This window comes from Gastrolobium bilobum, unplaced genomic scaffold (assembly GCF_033153095.1).
Source record: "Gastrolobium bilobum isolate Gb01-03AN ecotype WA unplaced genomic scaffold, APGP_CSIRO_Gbil_v1 utg66792, whole genome shotgun sequence".
Lineage (NCBI taxonomy): Eukaryota > Viridiplantae > Streptophyta > Magnoliopsida > Fabales > Fabaceae > Gastrolobium > Gastrolobium bilobum.
The window spans coordinates 119,120-138,052 of NW_026897228.1; positions in this window are offsets into that span (position 1 = coordinate 119,120).

Sequence of the window (18,933 nt, forward strand, 5' to 3'; positions counted from 1 at the left end):
ATAATTACCAATAAATTATTGTTTTGAACCTAATTACGAATATACTACATTCATTCATGTCCAAATTGGGCGTAACCATTAACGCCTAAGTTGGGCGTGACATTCACGCCTAATTTAGACGTGACTCGTCTGATGTTGACACGTGGCACAAAAAATTAATAGTTTAACCGCAAAATTTCATAAGGTCATAACTTTTGACTCGAGTATCCGAATCAAGTAATTTTTTTTATTCCGCATAACTTTTCAAGATCTACTCAATGATATCGCATTTGACATATTTTATCTCTCATAAACACAATTCAAATTTGCAACAATGGTACTATTAAAGATGGCACTAAAGTGGATTAGTCCATCTATAAATAAGGATATTTAATGTCATATTAAAATATATATTTCTACCAAGTGTTTGAAAAAAATAATGACCAACAAAGCCCGGCATAGTTGGCAGTGTTGGGTTTAATATGCTCTTTTACTTAAGCCCAATAGCTTTAGTGAGAGTGAGCCCAAAAAGACTAATTTCAACCCATGAAGCTTAGGGTTAGTCTTGGATTGGGCAGAGTATATAAACTCTCTTTTCTCTCTAGTGCCTCCAAGGGTTACAGACATCAGAAACACAAAGAGGCAGACGTTCATCATCTGAATGGTTGCCCACACGACCACCTGATCCCCTTGAGTCATAGCCTGGAAGATCAACCGTAGAGCGGAATTGCGACCGTCCGTTCGTGGTGCGTTGCTGCAGATCGTGAGGCTTGAGGAGGAGAACAGAACGTGAGAAATTGTCACGCTCGCTGCTTCATCTCAGGTAATCAAAGCGGTGTTCTTCATTCCTCATCACATCGGTACGATGCGCTTCCGCGTTTCTGATGATATACCTTCAATTAGTATCAGAGCCGGATTGTGATGTGGATTAAGATCAGTTTTGATTTATTCATTTTTTTTATGTGATTTATGAAAATATGGCACCTTTATTCTGTATCTGTTATTTAAATTCATGTTGATTGTTTATAGTTCTTTTTCATAAAAGTTTAAATTTTAATCGGTAAAAATACTTTAATTCATGGTTAGGGTCTCTCGTGTATTTCTCGATTTGTAACAAGGACCCTAATCCCATATGATTAGGTTTCCTCCTTGCTGTTTTTATTTATTTTCGGAATTTCTGTGTATTTTTCCAATATTTTGTAAAAGTTCAAGATCGAGAAACCGCGAGTAAGAATGCGCAGTCAGTACTGTCGAAGACTTTTCGAGGAATTCCCGATCTCGGAATGGGGAGATCTATATATGGTTGGAAAGAGGACGGAAAGACGAACGCAACGGTGGGTAGATCGCCGCCATCGGAGTCTGAACGCTCCTCCACGCGCCTCCACAAGTGTCTGAGAGTGGCTGCCACTCTCCGGAAAAGAATGGGAGAGTGAGGGAGCGTCCGACAACCTTTTTGGGTGGTTCCGGCGGCGGTGCACTCATCTCTATATGGCGGTCCTTCCCCTGGAGTTTCGGCCTGATTTGATTTTGGGTGACGGCGCGGCAGACCTGATGGCTAGGGTTCCTTTTTCGCGTCCTAGGGTTTCTCGCCAAAGGATTGGGTCTTTGAGCTTTTGGGCCCATGGAAACCCTAAAGGGGCTTGAGACAGATACTATGGGCTAGGCGAAAGTTGAATTCCAAAGTTGTAATATTTTATTGTTATTTTATTTTTAAAAAAAAAATAGGAAGGTCGTGGATTAAAGTAATTAGGATTTATTATTTAATGCTTTTATTGAGTGATATGAATTATATGTGCGATTAACATGATATTTGCGATAACATGTCATATAGGATAGGAAGGTGCCATATTGCTGCATGATCACATGTCATACGTGCATATTTACTATTATGTCATTACCGACTAGTATGATAGTTTATGCGCGTAGTTTTTGATTTTAAATATTCCGGTAAAATAAAATTATGATTATTATGATTTTGGAAACAAAATCTAGATTAATGGTTATATTAATTTTGAAAATTAATTTAATTATTATGATTTTGGTAAAATCTACAATAATCAAATTGATTAATTTTTGGAGTTTAAAATCAAGACAATTAGTAAGAAAATTTCCTAAGAGAATTCTTTTATTTTGCGAGTAATTTGTGAGTCTACTAAAATGGTCATGTGTTAAACACACGCTGCATACTACAATCATGTATCATGATTGCGTGAAGCACACGCTGCCTATCATGACCGGATTTTAGGACCTCAATGATTTCAAAATTCAGATAAGCTACGCTGCCTATCATGACCGGATTTTAGGACCTCAATGATTTCAAAATTCAGATAAGCTAAGTGATGCACGTTCATCGGCACTCTTTCTTACATAGTTTTTTGAAATCAAACAAAGGATACTCTCAATTAAATAATTCTTGGAAATTGGAAAATATTGCTTATGTTGAATGGAAGGAGATTTAAATTAAGAAATTAATTTAACTTTCAAGCGCATTATAAAGACCATTAATAAAATAATCATGTGAAGTCCCATCGAATAAGCATGATTGGATTTTATTAGATTGGACCTAAATAATTATGGGAGGAGATTTAAATTATGAAATTAATTTAACCTCCAGGCGCATTGTGGGCCTATCAATAAAATAATCATGTGAGGCCCCAACGGATTAGCATGATTAGATTTTATTAGGCCTTAATAATTTCAAAATTTTAATAAAGTATTGTACGGCTCATCGTCGATAATACTAAGTTATTAAAGATAATTTTGAAATTAAACAATGAATTCGACAGGGCTTATGAAAATTCTCAAACAAAAATATTGAATGGGTGAAGGTTTTAAAAATTAATTAATTTTAAAACCTGCGGGCTCCATTTATGGGTTTATTAGTGAAATGGTTATCGCTGAAGCCCCATCGGATAAGGATAATCAGATTTCACTAGATTAAATCTTAACAATTTCAAAATTTTAGTAAAGTATTGTACGGCCCATCGTCGGCAATGCTTAGACACTAAGGATAATTTTGAAATTAAACAATGGTTAATTACATTCAACTTTGGTAAAATTGTTAACCCTCCCATCGAGGCTCTGGCAATGGCACTGAAGGCCCAAATAATAATTTTGGTTTTTACAAGTGACTTGCCCATCGTAAGCCTTGTAAAGATAAACTGAAGGATTGTTAACAATAAACAAGAGTAGTTATGAGAATCTACTTGCACTTCGTTTGTTTATTGCATTATTTGTTTGTAATTGTGTGCTTTATATGTTTTTCAGAAAATATTTTAGAAATGATTTTGAGTCGAAAACCTCTAGATGGTACCAACTATGAATAAGTGAAAAGAAAATTTTTGATATTGTTCTAAAACATGGAAGCTAAAATTTGTCCTGACAATGCGAGGGCCATAGCAACCTGCAGAGGATACGTCTAAGGAAACTAAGATGCATTTCTCAGATTGGGAAAGGGCATATATGGTAGTTCGCTGCTATGTTATTGTCAGTCTTTCCAAATACTTGCAGAAGCAAGTGTACATGATTAAGAGTGGAGTAGACAGAATGCAGTCGGTGCAGTTTTTGCTAAGAGTCTTGTTAAACCCAAGGGTGGTAACAAGAACAAAATAACTTGGTTATCAGTTGTCAAACCAGTTGCTATGAAAAAGCCGCAAGGCAAGTTCTTCAAGTGCAGACTGAAGGGACACTAAAAGAAAAATTGCCCAGAGGTGATGAAAAGAACCAGACATGGGTATATTAAGGCCTGATCAGTGAATGAATCATTGATTCAGGAATCACTGATTATGTTTGTTACTCTTAGCAGTAGTTCAAACATGGTATGCCTGTCAGCAGGGGACAAAGATATTTTAAGCTTGAAAATGGGAACTTGTGTCTGCATTTGCAGTAAGACAAGTTATTTAATGACTATGGTTTTGGGTGACTGTTTATTTGTTCCGGATTTCAAGAGGAATTCAATTTTTGTTAGTTGTTTTGGTTAAAACATGGTTTGACAATGCAATTGATTCCTCAATTACATTTCGAAGTTCATCTTCGTCTTGTTTTTGTTCTGGTACATTGTTTAAATAGTCTTTATTACCTATGTCTTATACCCTTTTTTAAATTTATTATGTTGAATGGAAAGGATGATGAACAAGAACTTTCACCAAAGAAATAAAAGTTTCAAATGAAACATAACTTTGGCCTTTGTGATTGAGTCATATTATCTCAAGTAGGAAACATGTTTTAGTTAAAAGAGGGACTGAAAGTTCAATAATCTTTTAACTAACAGCTACATGTTAGTCCTATTTGGAAGGTAAAGTGGCCAAGCAATCCTACAAGGGCCAAAAAGGTTTGCGCAACTATTCAACTGGAACTGGTACATACTAAAGTATGTGGACCACTTAGCGTTCAGACCAGAAGAGGTGATGAGTACTTCATTATATGAATGTTTACTCTGGATTTGGACAGATGAACCAAGTGCGCTATAAGTCTAAAGTTTTTGGAAATTTTCAAGAGGTTTAAGTCTGAGGCAGAAAAACATGTAGGTGTTCAAATCAAAACACTTTGGTCTACTAAAGTGTTTGGCTACCTGTCTGGTAATTTCAGGTCTTACCTGATTTAAGAGGGGATAGTTTTCGTAACTGTCAAATCTAAGAACGCGTTAGTTGAATGAAGTTGCAGTATGCAAAAATCAAACATTTCTAGACTTGGTGAAGATCATGTTCAGTTATTCATCTTTGGCAATGTTGTTCAAGGGAGATGTCTAAGAGAAGGAAATCTACCTTCTTAACTTGGTTCCGTCAAAGTTTGTTGTAAAGACACCTAAAGAATTATGGAAGGGGTGCAAGCCCAGATCAAACCATATTCGGATTTAGGGTGCTACGGCACACGTCCTACAACAGCAGTCAAATGAGATGGAATCTTGTATGGAAGAGTGCATATCTTTTGGCTACCCTAAGAGAACTAGGGATGATTTCTTATTTAGTCTTAAGGACAAGATAATCTAAGTGAGCACTCACATGATTTTCTTAAAGGAGGACTAGATAAGAAATTATAAGCTCTTAAGTTAGGTTATTCTTGATGAGATTTATCTCAGATCAAGAATTTTCAGAATCTGTAGAAGCTTCATCCACTGTTCCCTTGATTGTTCAAGAGGGGATAGATATATCTCTAAGTGAACAAACAAGAGAACCATGATTGGAAATTCAACATGATAATATATAAGTGAAACTAGTAGAAATATTAGTATCACATGTAAAGGAACAATATCAAGGATAAGCGGATCCTCAAGAAATTGAAGATCCATCATTTGACTCACTCTTTGTTTTACCTATAAATACACAAGGTCTAGTGCAGTACATTAGAGAACCTTGTTAACTCTCAAGTTGTCTCTTGTTGAGTGATATTGATCCTACTAGTTACGATAATGCACTAGAAGATGTTGTTGATCAAGTGTTGCTCAGGCTATGAACAATGAGATGAAATACTTGTATTTCAACTCTGTTCGGTCCTAGTAAAGACACCAAGAGGGGTAAAACCCACAAGGTGCATGTGGACATAAAAGGCAAATAGAGGATGGACAGAAAGGTGAAAACCTTCAAAGCTAGCTTGGAGGCATTTTCTGCCAGACGCCATGCTTGAGTCTATCCAGATTCTCTTAGTTGCTATAAGTCTCAATTATGAGATTTCATTTTGGGAGTTGGATGTCAGGATATCTACATACAACAACCAAAAGGGTTTATAGCAAATGAGTAGGAACACACGGTATGCAAGTTGTGAAAGTCTATTTCATAGACTTAAGCAAGCATCCAGGTCTTGAAACATCAGTTTTGATCAGGTTATCAAAATTTTGATTTTGAGAGAACCTTGATGAATGATGTGTATTTGTATGTAAAGGATACAACGGAAGACAGTAGCTTTTCTGGTACTTTATGTAGATGATATGCTTCTTATTAGAAACAATGTGGAGGTAATATAAAGCATAAAGAGTTGGCTAAGTTAGTGTTTTGGTATGGAAGTACTGGGGAAGCCAATTATATTCTTGGTATAAAACTCTTATGAGGCCGGAAGAATAAGTTGTTGGCATCACCTCAGGCTACTTACATTGACAAAACTCTTGCCAAAATTCAACATGAGAATTCTAAGAGAAGAATTATAATTCTCAGATGTGGAATTCATCTTCTTAAGGAGTGACCAAAGACTTCTAAGAAGAAAGAATGCATGAGTAAGATATCTTATGCTTTGGCAAAGGTAGACTCACGCATATCATGTTGGGCGTTAAACCAGACATCTGTCACGCAGTGGGAGTAGTGAGATAGTACCATTTTGAACCTAGAGGAATACTAGATTATTGTTAAGCATGTACTTAAGTATCTTTGGAGAACGAGAGATTATATGCTGGTATATTCTAGTGGGAGTCTTGAAAAGATGAGTTTTCAAAAATTCAGTTATTTCAAGTGGATATTGACTCAAGAAAATCAACCTCGAGCTATGAGTTTTTCACTAAACTCAAATAACATTAGAGGTGGGTCTTGCAAACCCAGTTACTAAGAGTTTGCCTGAACTTGTGTTCGAGAGGCATGTTACTTCTTTGGGTCTTAGGAGGATCCCAGACTTGCATTAAGCAAGTGGGAGTTATTGGTTTCATTGTGCTCTTGGAGTAAGACGATGAAACAATAAAATAATTTTCTGAATTTCATAAATAAGGTTTTATTTATTTATTTTGCGCACTATTTACAAACATAAAGGTCCGGATCAAATTGTGGAGTATATGATCATATGGATACGTTCATGGAGGACATGATCATAGGTTCTCACAATTGATTAATGGAGTCACAGCCGTTAAATAAAGTTGGGCACTTTATTCAGGCTGCAATATTTTATGAAATGATTTTGTCCGAATCATTGTAAAATATTGGTGTGAATTAACATTCACATTGAAAGGATCAAGGAGAGATTTGATTAAGGTTGTTTTTCTGTCATAAGGTATCAAATCTCCAGTTAACTATAGTTATGCAATTGCTCCTAATCCTGAGTTTATTATAAATAGGTAATCAAATAGTTTTCATTCTTTGATTTACCAACGGGTGAGGTTCGATCTATTGACGGCCAATAACTCGGTATTTTGGGAGTGAGATTATTTGATTATCGGTATTTATGAGATAAACAACATGGAATTTGTAGGATATGTCCCCTTGATATGTTTCGATACTTGGATATTAAAGACACTGGCCAGTGCATGTAATCCATTAGAGAAACTATCATAGTCAACGGAATAAATAATTGATTGAGTTACAGAAAACTTGTCAATCAAATATAGATATTCTACAAAGGGGCGATGCATATTCATGTCATAAAGGTCATTAATCTTAGAGTTCACGTTCGGACTTTTAGTGGAGTAGCGCCGAATTAGATAATCTTTCAAAGATTATCTGGAGCCTTGATGAGTGACAAATGGTAGATCCCCAGGTTGTATAATCAGATGATGATGGCTTATGGGCTACATAGTCTTGGGTTTATGAACTCAAGTTTGTGTCCAAAAGAGCAAGTGGGAGATTGTTGGGTTTAATATGCTCTTTTACTTAAGCCCAATAGCTTTAGTGAGAGTGAGCCCAAAAAGACTAATTTCAACCCATGAAGCTTAGGGTTAGTCTTGAATTGGGCAGAGTATATAAACTCTCTTTTCTCTCTAGTGCCTCTAAGGGTTACAGACATCAGAAACACAAAGAGACAAACGTTCATCATCTGAACGGTTGCCCACACGACCACCTGATCCCCCTTGAGTCATAGCCTGGAAGATCAACCGTAGAGCGGAATTGCGACCGTTCGTGGTGCGTTGCTGCAGATCGTGAGGCTTGAGGACGAGAACAGAACGTGAGAAATTGTCACGCTCGCTGCTTCATCTCAGGTAATCAAAGCGGTGTTCTTCATTCCTCATCACATCGATACGATGCGCTTCTGCCTTTCTGATGATATACCTTCAGGTAGATAGCTGGGTCCTTTAAGCATACTGACAGGGGTTCGATCTTTGACCGTGTGTATAGAAAAGGCTTTGTTGGGAGATGTTGTTTCCACGATTGCGAGATCTCTCCGCCTCAAGGGGATTAGTCCTTGGCTTTCGGCTGAGGAATACCCTTGTAACAATTTTTTTTAAAGAAAAAAATAGTGTACAAGGTTATTGAATCGCAATACGTATCGTGTATCATTTGGCTGATTTTTCATATCGTGAATCATATCGAATCGTAAGATACAGAAATATAATAAAAAATAATTTAAAAATATATATAACTTTTTTATATTTTTTATCGAACCGTATCGTTTTACATTCTTCTTTTATGACTTTTTTCTTTAAAGCCATTATGGCTGGATTTGTTATAAGCTTATAGCCTTGTAATGGTTTTCAAAAATAAAATACTTCTTCCTTATAGATTTAGAATATTCATTTAATTATTTCCTTTATTAATACAGATCTTTTAATTTGATTTTTGAGTTTAAATCACAAATCAAATCTTTATTTTGTCTTCCTTATTAATAATAAATTTTTAGTTTTTTTAATTTAACAAATCGAATCTTTATTTATTTTTTATATTAAAAATTAAATTTTTTATTTTTTAATTTAAATCACAAATCAAATCTTTATTTATTTTTATATAAATATCACAAACTGAGAACTCGAAGGCTTCTAGGTTTAAACGCTCTTATAATACAATTATTGTAAATTTGAGCTATGCGTGTAAGAGATAAAATGTCAAATGAGGTGTCATTGCGTAAATTTCGAAAAGTTTTGTGGAATCAAAAAAAATTACCTGATTTGGATACCTAAGTCAAAAGTTATGGATTTTCAAAGTTTTACGATTCGTAAGTTGACTTTTTTGTGCTACGTGTCAACACCAGAAGAGTCACGCCTAAATTAAACATGAATGCCTTGGGAGTCACGCCTAACTTAGGCATGAATATTCATACTTAATTTGGACATGAATGAGTACAATAAATCCCTAAATAGTTTCTATATATCGTAATTATTTATTAAAATAGTAATATTTTAATTTTTCTCGTGAGAGGTTAATGTAATAAGATGTACCCAAATTTAATAGAAGAAAAGTTAAAAACTGCATGTGTTATTTTTAAATAGGGATAAATCAATATCAAAGGAATATAATATAATTTAATATATACGAGAGGTTTATTAATTTGTAAAATATTTTTTTGAGAGTAAGAGGATTTAATAAGAATTTTTTTTATTCGGACAATCAATATGTGACTGTACTTTCCCTATTTAGATGTCATATTTTTAAATAATTATTATTATTTTTTTGCACTTTTTAGATTTTAACATTTCTATTTATCTATTAGTTAAGTTTTATCATTTAAGTTTTTATAAATAGTTAAATTGGTATTAAGCAAAAATAATATATACTAACCATAAATATATAAGGGAGGAAGGAGTACATCCCCTCATGTGTTATTTAACATTATTATGTCATGTCGAGGATCATAATCATTCATGGTGATCAATGGTGATGATTTTGTCTCCATTTTAATAATTTTTTTCTGTCTTCTCTTATTATCGTTGATTTGACCATAAATGATTATAATTCTCTCAGATGACATGTTCATATTAAATAACACATAATATGATTTATTCTTTGGCGATGATCAATTCATATCAACATGAACATCACCTTTAACCCAAGCTAATTGGCGATGATCAATTCACATATCCATCATTAATCATTGATTTCATTTTTATTTAATAATTCATATTACTAACAAGTTATTTACTCACTGATTTTTTTTTTTATGACAATCTTCGTACTTAAAAATTGTCATTTTAAATTACTTAAATATTGTCATTTTAAGTTATTTTTTTAGCAAGAAATCAACTCACAAGTCAAAATGAAGGTTCTTGAACAAGACTTTTTATACAAGGAGAACATTCACAATCATTGATTAATATGCCGCCTGCTATATGTAAGAACCCGCACCGTTAATTAAGGAAGTTAATTAATTAATTATGAGAAATTAGGAAATAATTCCATAATTGACTCTAATAATTATGAAATGGCTTAAATAATTATGGTAAGTGATTAATAATGCTAAAAGTCATTTTTCTGACGAAAAGTGCAGATACCGGTTCTGCTCCACGGTATAAGTGCATACCGATGAAGTATCCCAGAAAATTATAATAAGTGCATGAATATTCCTAGAATAATATGTATGACTATGATTTCAAGTCTCAAGTCGAAATAATGAGAACTGGTGCCAGAACTGATACTGGCTATGTAAAAGCGCGTACCAGAAAGGTGTTGCAAAAAATAATATAAAAATATGATAAATCTTAGAAAAATGAGTAGGTTCAGAATCCTGAGTTTGGAATTAAAATGCTAAGCATAGCTATTAGTGCTAATACTATGTGTTTAAGACTTAAACCACTATATATACTCATTTTGCACACAACCCTAGGCCATAATCAGCCTCTCTACGTGGGTTCTGAGTGTGTGTGCTACTGCCTTCTTCTCCAACTTGTCTTAAGGCTTTCTTTCTCCATTTCTCACCAAAGAAACCACCTTTCTTTCATTCTCTTCACCTTAATACCTTGTGTGAGTGAGAGGGATCATAGGGGATGAGTGGGAGGCCTCTCTTCTAAGTTTGGAGTTCCGTTTTTCTAGAGTCTTGGAGCTGACTTTGTTGTTTGGGTTAAGGGAGCCTTTGTTCTTGCATTTTGTGCTTCAAGGTGTGATCTTTGAAGAGAAAGAACCAACCTTTAATCACCATTTTCGTGCACATTGAAGTCTGAACTGTTGGGTCAGTTTGGTGAGCTCCAAGAGCACCCTTTTGTTCTGTTTTGAGCTTGGGGTAAGTTGTTAAACCTTGATCATGAGTTTTTCTTGTTTAAATGTTGAGTCTTGGCATGTTAATGAGTTAAGCAAGTAACCAACCTGTATATGAACTTAAAAGAGAGTAAAAATGCATGCTTAGACATTTTAATGGATTAAAAACTGAACCTTTTGTGTGATATCTCGCGAAATGCAGAAACTGCATTATGTCGCGAAATATCCGGATATGATATCCGGATATTGATATCCGGATATGGGGTCATGTGATATCCGGATATGTCCCCGACAAATATCCGGATATTCTGGGTTTTCGAGAACAATATCTATAATGTTCATATAGAATTGAGTTATGGGTGTGTGGATCCTAGATTGATGAAGTTGAACTTCTGTATGAGATGTATAAGTCAGAATCTAAGTGATTAAGGGCTTATGGCTTTGTGAGAAGCCTAAAGACATGAAACATAAAAGAAATGCGTTGTCTTTATGTCTTATGCTTGTTGTGTTTGAATATTGATTTGATTGCTGGTCCAAAACAGATTGTGATTCAGCTTGTGTGGACTTTGAGCTTGTGTGGACTCTTGGCTTGGATAGTTAGCTTGCAAGGTAAGCATTCATGTCCTCGGTTTAGCCATTGTTGGTTCCACCATGTCCCATGAGGGGATGGTTTATATGCATGATGTGTTTTCATGCTTTGTTTTATTGAAATGCTATTGAGCTGTTAGGTGCAAATGCCTATGATATGTATGTGGTGTTCGCCTAGATGGGATGTGATCCTGTGGGCAGGTACGACATGGACGCGTACTGTGTGGGTAATAGACGTTCCTGCATTTCTCTGGCCAGTAGATTAGTTATAACACACATGATATGATTATCTGCTGCATTGCACTGCTTTTAGAACTTATACTGTTTAACTGCTTTTGGAACTTATATTGCACATGTAAGTGAGCTTGGGGTGGAAGATCCTTGAGGACCCCTTGTCTTACTGAGATTTCTGTTTAGAGATCTCACCCCACGTTTGGCGCGTTTATTTCAAGTTCAGGTAACCCAGGGGTTGAGATCTCTAGCGGCAGGAGGCCGGAGCTTAGTTGATTGATGTTTATTTGCTTATGTTTGCTGACTATGCTTGGATGCTGGATTATGTATGTAGCTATTATGTCATTAGCTTTATGGATTACTGTGTTGAGACTCTGTTGGTTATGTTGTTTATTTGGTGAGCATGGAGATTGTCCATGGCACATTGACTTGACTTTATGCTTTTAGTTTTGAGTTGTATTAGTGCATCAGGATATTGTCTGGACTATGTGTTGTAGATCTGTGACTTAGATACTCACTCATTTATATCATAAGGTATTTTAGTTAGCTGTCTTTTTGCAATTTACATACAGGCAATGTTTTTAGAAATAAAACTTAATAATCAACTTGGTTAATGATAATGACGTCATAATTGAAAGAAAAAGATATTCTGCATTTTTAATTAAGCGTGGCTTAATACGATGACATGTTAACAAACCGGGTATACACTGGGTGTTACACTATACAAGGTTTATTTGACATTCAATTTTTTTTTTCTACTATTGATGTGTTTTTAATTTTTAAAAGAAATATATATAATTTTTTTTTTTTGCATTTCATAATGAACTCATTCTTTTTTTCTTTCATCAAATGCAAAATAATTCATTTTGCAAAAACAAGATCTTCATTTTTACCGTTGAATAATTCAAGGGCAAAGTCTACCCTAATTGAAAGACTACATTTGAAGCCTAGCAAGCACGTCATCCAAAAAAATGACATCATTTCCTCTATTTTAAGGAATTGAGCAATTAATTCTATTGAAACTGGAAGGACAATTTTTTATCAACCCCAAGAAAAATGTAAGCATGTCTTATTATTTTCCAACCATACATAAATAACTGACAATTCATAATTTAACAGTTACTTTTCATTTGATTTAAAAATAAATTAAATGTTGGAGCATGTGCAGTGCCAATTGAGGTTTCAAATGACGAAAATCGAATTGTCAATGCTATACTAGAAGATAGAGAACAACAAGGTACTCTGTAAACAATAATTTTTTTTTTTTTGAATTCATGAGTTTTGTTCTGAATAAAATGAACCAATACTAAATTATCTTTTTAGAAGATATTTATCTTGGGGAAACACCACTTGCAAATTTCAATGAGCAAAATAACTCATGATGTTTAAAATTGGATGAACTGAACCCCTTTAGGTGATTCAAAATTTTAACAAATATCTCATAATGTTTAACGTATTCTTTTTTGTTATATGATATATCAAATGCTCATCGTCATAGTCAATAACTCATCTATTATGTTCTTTTATTTTCAAAAATAGGGGCAGCAATGGAGGAAATTTGGATGAATAATTCAAGATTTGAAACAGATGATTGATGAACACAATGTGCTGGAAAAGAGCTTCAGAAGGGTTAAAGATTATTTAGATCAGCAACAAACAACAAATGTTGGCCTTTAGATTGTTTCGAAATTATTCAAGAGATTCAATGACATACAATCTTCCAACTACTGATGAAGTAGGTAACGTAAAATCACTCTGAAATCCATTATGCTTATAAGGAATATAGACCAATCTTCTGGCTTGTGCAATGAAATGAGATTGACAATTGAAGAATTAAGAAATAACATTATTGGTGCAACTGTCATCACAGGAAATTATATTGGTCATAAAATTTACATTCCACGAATGAATATAATTCCATCAGATCCTGACATTCCTTTGAGATTCAAAAGAAGGCAATTTCCAATTAGTCTATGCTTTGCTATAACCATTAATAAGAGTCAGGGCCAATCTCTTTCTTATGTTGGACTATTCTTACAAAGCCTCTTTTTACTCATGGACAGCTATATGTTGCTGTTTCTAGAATAAAATCTATGAATGATTTGAAGATTTTAATTTTAGATGAAAATGGAAATTCATGTAAAAAAATTAACAATGTTATTTACTAAGAAGTGTATCAAAAGATTTGAACTTTAATACATGAGACATTAGTCTTCTATTTAAATTTAGTAACATTTATTTCATTTATATTTCCCTCAAAAAATTTCAAATTTTATTTTTATGTATTTTACAAATTAACATCAATATGTAAATAAAATACTAGTTTAAATCATTCCATCATAACCCCATATGCATCCCACGGGTTAAAATACTAGTATAATATATACAAGAGGTTGATTAATTTGTAAAATATTTTTTGAAAGAGGATTCAGTAAGAATTTTTTATTCGGACAATCAATATGTGACTGTACTTTCCCTATTTAGATGTCATATTTTTTAAATAATAATTTTTTCACTTTTTAGATTTTAACATTTCTATTTATCTATTAGTTAAGTTTGATCATTTAATTTTTATAAATAGTTAAATTTGTTTTAAGAAAAAATAATATATACTAACCATAAATATACAGGGGAGGAGAGAGTGGATCTCCTCATATGTTATTTAACATTATTATATCATGTCAGAGGATCATAATCATTCATTATCTGATCAATAGTGATAATTTTGTCTCTCCCTATTCTAACAATTTTTCTCTATCATCTCTCATCATCATTGATTTGACCATGAATGATTATGATTTTCTTACCTGACATGTTCATGTTAACAACACATAAGATGATTTATTCTTAGGCGATGATCAATTCACATACCCATCATTAATCATCGATTACATTTTTATTTAATAATTCATATTACTAATAAATTAGAGGCATTAGATACAAATAAAATAGTTAAAAATGACACGTGATAATTTTTAAATATAGTAGATTCGGATATTAAATCAATCTCAAAGGAATATAAAATAATTTAATATATACAAAAGGTGGATTAAATTATAAAATATTTTTTCGAAAGTGAGAGGATTTATTAAGAAATTTTTTTATTCGGGCAATTAATATATGATTGTACTTTTTCTTAATTCTGAATTATTTTATTAGTATATATATATATATATATAATGATATTTTGATGATATTGATGTGCTATTAGGGTTAAAAGTTAATTCTTCTTTCAAATTAAAAACAAATTAAAGAAATTATTATCTCCCACCCAACTAGCCATTGTTTCTTTCATTCCATGGCTTTTATTTCTCGCTATTTTTTTCTTTCTTTCTTTGAATAAAAGTGTGGTAGAGTTATTGTTTCCCTTACTTAAGAAACTTGTTTCCCTTGGTTCTTGCATCATAAATCAACAAACGCTAGTTTGTAATCTATATGCGGTGACAAGGTAAGGATTTTTGGTTGTATTTCTAATCTTGTTCTATTTGAAATCAAAGGAAAACAAATACATATTGATATTTTTCAATCAATTGACATTGTCATTGACTGGATTCCATAAGCCGATCTAGGGAGGGAATAAGGTTGGCCACCACCCCTCCCTAAATTTTGAATTATTTTATTTATATATATATATATGGGTTTGATTAATCTCATATTAAAGGAGATAAGTTATCTCATGTCATAGAAATAAATTTGTGGGCTCCACCATCTGAAAAATAAAAAGAAAAAAAAAGAAAAGAAAAAGGTGGCACAATTATCGAAGGGTGTGTAAGAGAGAAAGTTATCACATGTAGCATAAGAGTAATTTTTTCCATATATATATATATATATATATATATATATATATATATATATATATATATATATATATATATATAGGGATTCTATTTTCTCATGTTGTAGGAGATAATTATCTCCTACTATAGGCACATGATGTGGTAGAGCCCACCACTTATTAAAAAAAAGAAAAAAAGAAAAATGGTGGCACAACTTTTGATGTGAGAATAACATGAGATAGTTATCTCATGTAAAATGAGACAATGATTTCCCATATATATAATAATATAATGATATTTTGATAATATTGATATGTTATTTGGGGTAAAAGTTAGTTCCTATTTTAAAGTAAAAAAATGAATTAAAGAAAATCTTATCTCCCACCCAACTAGCTATTGTTTCTCTCATTCTATGGCTTTTATTTTTTTCTACTTCTTTCCTTTTTCTTTTCTTTTTTCCTTTGAATAAAAGTGTGGTAGAGTTATTGTTTCCTTCTCTTGTCCTTGAAACATGTTATGATCTGATAGATCGATATGTCCAATCAAAGATTGGTATGTTAATATAGGATCTGTTTGCCCTCCCTCAGGTACCTATAAGAGAGGTACCCTAAAGATAAGCGGATCGCTGTGCACAATAATATAACGACATAGTCAAGGCGTGGGGTGTGTGCACAGTGACAAGCTAAGAGAGAGGGTTAGAGAGTGTGTACCTTATTGGTTTAACCCCTTATTTATAGATGGGTTACCTGAAAGGAGTGGACTTTTGGGCCTCTCAGGAGCATTGGGGGTCCAATTGTTGATCCATTGCTGGCGTAGTAGGATTAGCATAATTAAGGAATGTTTCCTTAATTCCCTCTTAGCTGTTAGCCCTATTTAGGCCTTCTAGAATATAGGCCTTTGTCAGGTCCATAACAGTTGCCCCCAAGCCCGGTAGTTTGGTTGTCTAGGCTGCCGGGGTGAATGCTTCAGGTTTTCTGCTGAGCTGAGAGCGTTTGAGTTTTTGTAAACTTTTTGCATCTATGTTCCTTACATCTCAGGCTTTTTAAACCGGGGTCGTCATTGCCCCTTATCTCGGCGGGTTGATCATAAACCATGGAAAACATTTCACGTATTTGTATACCGAGTTTGGGATGAGCTTGAGTGGTTGGGATCCAACTGGCGAGTTTCCCCCAAGCATCATTCCATACGCACATGTCCTGAGCTTGTAGCTTTCTTCTGGAACCGGGAATGATTTTCCCTTGTCAACTATGTGGACGGGTTATGCATGAACCCGGCAAGATATTCTGCGAATGTGCTTGAGTAGTTGGGATCCAACTGGCGAGTTGCCCCAAGCCTCATCCATGTAACCCGACTAAAAGTTGCCCCCCAACCCGGTAGTTTTGTTTTCTAGGCTGCCGGGAAGAAATAGCAGTAATCTCTGCATTTGAATTTCCTTTGCTTATTTTATTCAAGTTAGCAGTCGAAATCTTGCTTTGACTTGGCATCTTTATTGAAGCAATTTTCTTTGGGTTGGAACTTTTCTTGGCCGATTTAATTGGGTCAGCGATTGCAGATATTATCTCTGTTATTCCGAGGTGAAATTTTAGTGAACCGAGTATTGAATATGTTGTTTCCATATTTCTCCCTCAATCTTTTTTGGCTGAGGTGGTGCTTTGGTGAGGCAGTGTTTGCCTTTTTTTAACATCGAGCTCGTAGCTGTTCCTTCTGAGGCTTTCGCTTAAAGTCCAACTTCTTGCACTATGGCTTTATTGATTCAGATTTAGCTTTTCAGCGTTAACTGAACAAAATGACCTAACCAAGGTTTTTCATGCGGATTTCGCTTTTTGCTTTTAACCCAATTTTCTTAATTAGGTTTTCAAATTTGAGGCGTCATGGTGACTTGATCAAGGTCGTACCAATCTGCCCCTTTTTTTTCAAGCCTGATTTCATTTATCACAGCTTGTACACATGTTGTTTATTTGACAACGTTTAGGATTCGGAAGCGTCCTTCCGTTTTCCTATGCGTTGGCTAGAAGCCACAGTCCTACATTGTGCTTTTTATTTTTAACCCGTTTTCTATCCAGGTTCTTGCACGTTGCTAGACGTAGGTTTCCAATACCTTGGCTTTATAATATTTGATGTAGGTGTCATTTTTTGACTTTGTCTTGTTTCGTCGTTTCAGATTGAGGTGTGATCCTTTTTCTAGGATCCCATCTCTCCAAACCCGTCTTCATTCTTTACCCCAGATTTTTATCATGGGTCTTTATCCCGGATTGGGGTGTGATCCTTTTTCTAGGATGACATCTCTCCAAACCAGTCTTCATTTCGTCGCGGATTGGAGCGTGATCCTTTTTCCCCGGATCCTGTCTCTCCAAATTTGTCTTCCTTATTTACCCCAGATTTTTATCATGGGTCTTTATCCCGGATTGGGGTGTGATCCTTTTTCTAGGATCACATCTCTCCAAACCCGTCTTCATTTCGTCACGGATTGGGGCGTGATCCTTTTTCCCATGATCCCGTCTCTCCAAATTTGTCTTCATTTCATCGCGGGTTAGGGTGTGATCCTTTTTCTAGGATCCCATCTCTCCAAACCCGTCTTCATTTTGTTGTGGGTAGGGGCGTGATCCTTTTTCTAGGATCACATCTCTCTAAATCCGTCTTCATTCCATCGCGGGTTGGGGCGTGATCCTTTTTGCAGGATCCCGTCTCTCCAAACCCGTCTTCATTTCATCGCGGGTTGGGGTGTGATCCTTTTTCTAGGATCACATCTCTCCAAACCTGTCTTTATTTTGTCGCGGGTTGGGGCATGATCCTTTTTCTAGGATCACATCTCTCCAAATCCGTCTTCATTTCATCGCGGGTTGGGGCGTGATCCTTTTTGCAGGATCTCATCTCTCCAAATCCGTCTTCATTTCATCGCGGGTTGGGCGTGATCTTTTTTGCAGGATCCCATCTCTCCAAATCCGTCTTCATTCTTTATCCCAGATTTTTTTCCTGGGTCTTTATCCCGAATTAGGGTGTGATCCTTTTTCTAGGATCACATCTCTCCAAACTCATCTTCATTTCGTCGCGGATTGGGGCGTGATCCTTTTTCCCAGGATCCCGTCTTTCCAAATCCGTCTTCATTTCATCGCAGGTTGGGGTGTGATCATTTTTCTAGGATCACATCTCTCCAAACCCGTCTTCATTTTATCGCAGGTTGGGGCGTGATCCTTTTTTCCAGGATCCCATCTCTCCAAACCCGTCTTCATTTCATCGCGGGTTGGGGCGTGATCCTTTTTTCCAGGATCCCATCTCTCCAAACTGGTCTTCATTTATATCTCGGATTGGGGCGTGATCCTTTTTTCCAGGATCCCATCTCTCCAAACCCGTCTTCATTCTTTATCCCGAATTTTTATCCTGGGTGTTTCCCCTCAGCCCGACAGTTTGGATGTCCGGGATACAGGGTTGTTGTGCATTACTCTTTATCGCATTGCGAATATTTTAGTCTCAGTGTCTGGAAGTCGGCCATGTTCATGGTCCGAGCCTTGTTAGCCTTTGTTGTATGGCTTCAGCTATCTTTTTATGTT